Raw genomic sequence first — 4,323 nt, forward strand, 5'->3', positions numbered from 1 at the left:
ACACTCACTACTTTACATTGTAGCAAAGTGTAATTTCTTCAGTGTTGTCACATGAAAAGATATAATAAAATATTTACAAAAATGTGAGGTGTGTACTCACTTCTGTGAGATACTGTATATATAAACCTAATTATTAAAAAAAAAAAATGTAAATGCATCAAAAACATTTTTTTTTTCCTCATTCTCATTTGTCTCACAAAACATTGTCAATTTTGTTCATATTTGTTTTGGTTATTTTATGTAAGATATATTATATCATTGCAACACAGTTGAAGATAAAAAATAAACACTTTAGGTATTATAGATAAACTCTATATGCTAAATATCACTAAAGAATATTTCATAACACATTGCTTACTGTACATCAGACTTTCCTTCTAAAACACCATGACTTAAATCATGACATTCACTCCCTTCTGGGATGCTAAAATGCTAATTGCAGCTAAAACTGCAATCTAAACACACTGTGCATGCAAAATACTGTGCATAAACTCATAAATCTATAGGCTGTCTGCATACCTTACTCCTTAGACAATTCCTCTGGCATCCATCCTCCAACTCCACCTTTACTTCTGTAATTAATTAGGTCTGGGTAGTGCCTTCCAAGACAATCCAGTTTACCTTTATTAACATGAAAGATTATATGACCATATTAAATTGTAAAATTGTATATGGTGTCACCAAAAAAATATATGGACATTTTTTTAAATATGTGATCATTCAAAAACATGATTCACCAACAAGCAAATGCTACAATGCAAACAGCATCTAAAAACTGTTTCGAATCAAAGGTTTTAACAGGAACCCCTTCGCTGACATCACCTGAATATTAATGAATATAAATTGAAAACATATTCACATACTATAAACATCAACCAATTTCGAGTCATATTTCATGTTCCATCCCTGACCTAGCTAAACCGAACATAGATGACAGAAACCGCTAATACTGATACATCACACTGTTGAGAGTTTAGCATTATCAGCAAACATCATATTCACAGAGGGTCACATTTTTTGACATCAATATTTAGTTTCCTGCAAAGAAAAACAATTGCATAATGTGTAAATATTGCCGTAGGGACCTATACATTGTCCATATTTTCACAGTTGTGTTATCAGCATACATGCATCTCGTTTGTGTTTTTTAATTAGGAACCGCAGCGTTCAGACGCAATACAGATAATCTCCTTTCGGTCTGAGATGGGGGGAAGCCGAGCATGAAAGTAATTGGTGAGTGGAACACAAATTGGATGGTAACGTGATGTGGTTTCTATCCCTCCGAGGCAGAATTTGCACATCCATTAGAACAATGCTGTTCTCTGCACATTTCCAAACGTTTTATTACTCACACACACGTACGCATTTATGATCAAATGCTTAGCAAGCTTAGTGATAAAATCCCACGTGAAGGGGTTATAAACCCACGATAATATTAAACACAATGGCTTTGTGTAAGGGGAGGTATTTATGATTGTTTTACAATGCAGTATGACAAATGTATGTTCTGTCACCAGTCTGAATGAAATAAAGATTAAGTGGCTTCAGGGCATTAAAAAGCTTCATGATAATGTGTATTGGGAAATACTGTATAAAATCTGAAATGTAAAATATGTTGCCTTCATTTAGTTGCTTTTTCAAAGCACTTTATGAGCAACACCAAAATGGGATTGAAATATGTTTGGGAAAAATGCAAACTGATAAAAAAAGACAATTTACTTGCATTCAAGTCAAATAAATGATTACATAATAACTCCTTACCCACAAAGACTTGTTGTAAACATTGCACTATATATATGGCTGTATACCTTGCTCATTTGCCAAATATCACATCCATCCTGCAACTCCATGTTTATTTCCATACTGAATTAGGTCTGGGAAATGTAGAGTCATGTCCATTCTCGTTCCTGTATCCCTGTATGGCGAAAAGCGAGACAAAACATTATCTTTCATGACAAAAATGTTTTATAAGAACAATTAAATATTAAATGTGAATTGCATGTACAGTGGAACTAAAAAGTACCTACTTGAACACTTAAAAATGTATGAGATTCAATGACATCTGAGATGAAAGTGCAGTAGATCAAAATGCAAGTGCTATATAGAATGTTAAGTGAACATGTTGGTTTCATACATTTCTTAAAAAAAAAAAAGTATAGTACACTCTAAAAAATGCTGGGTTAAATACAACCCAGTGCTGGGTAAAATAGGGAGAAACCCAGCAATTTATCTTGTTGCACAAAAACAACAAAAGATTTGGAGCAACATGATGAGTAAATGATGACAATTTTCATTAGATGACACTCAACTTGTTCAGTCAACCGGCTGCAAAACCTTTTGATTCAACTGACCTGTCACTTTTTGGCCCTCAGGAAAAAAAGCGCCTCAGAAGAGGTTTGTGTTTAGCCTAATTGAAATACTAAATGAAAAGCGTTGCCTACAGTTATGACTCAGTTTAAAATATTGCACATCTACAGACGGAATAATCGCGTTGAGACTAGAAGTGCGTCAACAAAATATCGCGCTGTTATGGATTTATGAACGCAATTTCAAGCTGATTGCATTTCATATCCTCATTTAACCCTCTCAGAAGAGTGTTCTGTATACAGACGCGTTGTGCCCAGCTGCAAAACCTTTTGATTCAACTGACCTGTCACTTTTTGGCCCTCAGGAAAAAAAGCGCCTCAGGAGATGTTTGTGTTTAGCCTAATTGAAATACTAAATGAAAAGCGTTGCCTACAGTTATGACTCATTGTTTAAAATATTGCACATCTACAGACGGAATAATCGCGTTGAGACTAGAAGTGCGTCAACAAAATATCGCGCTGTTATGGATTTATGAACGCAATTTCAAGCTGATTGCATTTCATATCCTCATTTAACCCTCTCAGAAGAGTGTTCTGTATACAGACGCGTTGTGCCCCTGAGAAACGACGTTCTCAGTTACCTGCTCAACATATGATGGGTTCCACATTACACACATGGATGTGTCAACATTGAACAGATTGTGAGATTAAACGGTGAAGGAAATTGAGAGGTGAGAGTGGAAGGATACAGCACGAAACGGATATTTCTTCTCTATCCCCCTTTCCTTAATGTGTCGCCGTGTCTTTGTGTTAATTTGCTGCTTCAGTGAGACGCTACATCGAAAGCGCCATGTCTAATAACTTCAGCCGCCTTCACGCAAAAAAACACACCAGAGTCTCACGCTCAGGTGCCACTCAAATTATTAAAAATAACCTCCACTACCATGCGTCCCTAAATCATTTACCAGACACGCAAGACAGGGTTGTGAAGCTTTCGCTGCCTGTCTTGCGGGTAAAATTGATGAGAGATGTCTTGTTGGTCTCCCGCGTTTCAACTTCCAGGTTGTTTTGCTCACGTTGACATTTTCCTGTCTTCACGACACAACTGAAAGAGTGACTTTAGATACGGTAAACTCTTCAATGTCACATTTTTATCTGAAGTTCTTGAGAATTAACGTTAGGTGACAAATGAATCAGCGGTGAAATGACGCTGGATTGCCTCAGCTAGTCTACTTTGTGATTCGGTGCGCGCGAATTACACAATTTCAGCGAGGTCAGTGTTTTGAAAGTATAATAATTTCTGGCATAATCAGTCTAAACCGTCATAATTACAGTGTAAACAAAACACTATGTTTTATCTATAATTATCATAAAAAATTTTAATAACGATAAACATATTAGCCTATATTGTTTTGCTGATGCACAGTATTGCGATTTCCTCAACCAAACGGCTTCGCCTCTTCTAACTTTATGTTTTGTGAACTTGCTATCAAGCTAGCATGGAACCTTGTTTCCGACATGAAAAAAGAAAAGAAATGATAATTGAGACTTTTTGTCTCACAATTCTGACTTTATCTCAGAATTGCGAGACAAACTTGCAATTTTGAATTGTGGGAAATAAACTCTCAATTGGGAGAAATAACATCAGATTTGAGAGATATAAACTTGCAATTCTGACTTGTCTTGCAACTGCTTGTTTTTCTCACAGTTCCGACTTGTTTCTCACAATAGCGAGTTTATATCTCGCAATTCTGACTTTTTTCCTCACAATTGCAAGTTTCTCAGAATTCTAACGTTTTTCCTCACAATTGTGAGTTTATAACCCGCAATTCTGACTTTTTCCTCGCAATTGCGAATTTATCCTGCAATTATGACTTTTTTCCTAACAATTGCACGTTTCTCATAATTCTAACATTTTTCCTCACAATAGCGAGTTTATATCTCACAATTCTGACTTATTTCCTCAGAATTGTGAGATGTAAACTCGCAATTACTCACAATCCCTTACATAATAATA

At 35.7% G+C, this 4,323-nt stretch overlaps 1 long non-coding RNA gene across 1 annotated transcript in view; it reads right to left on the bottom strand.

Moving 5' to 3' along the window:
- Window positions 1-3,637, bottom strand: part of LOC107745231 (uncharacterized) — a 5,119-nt gene extending 1,482 nt beyond the window's left edge. The window contains exons 1-3 of the long non-coding RNA XR_001640579.1: window positions 3,272-3,637; window positions 1,809-1,915; window positions 520-621 (exon numbers count right to left, since the gene is read on the bottom strand). This is a non-coding gene — a long non-coding RNA (uncharacterized LOC107745231). The remainder of the gene's footprint in view (window positions 1-519; window positions 622-1,808; window positions 1,916-3,271) is intronic.
- Between the last annotated feature and the right edge of the window lie 686 nt (window positions 3,638-4,323).

This window comes from Sinocyclocheilus rhinocerous, unplaced genomic scaffold (genome assembly GCF_001515625.1).
Source record: "Sinocyclocheilus rhinocerous isolate Xijiao unplaced genomic scaffold, SAMN03320098_v1.1 scaffold257, whole genome shotgun sequence".
NCBI classification, from domain to species: domain Eukaryota; kingdom Metazoa; phylum Chordata; class Actinopteri; order Cypriniformes; family Cyprinidae; genus Sinocyclocheilus; species Sinocyclocheilus rhinocerous.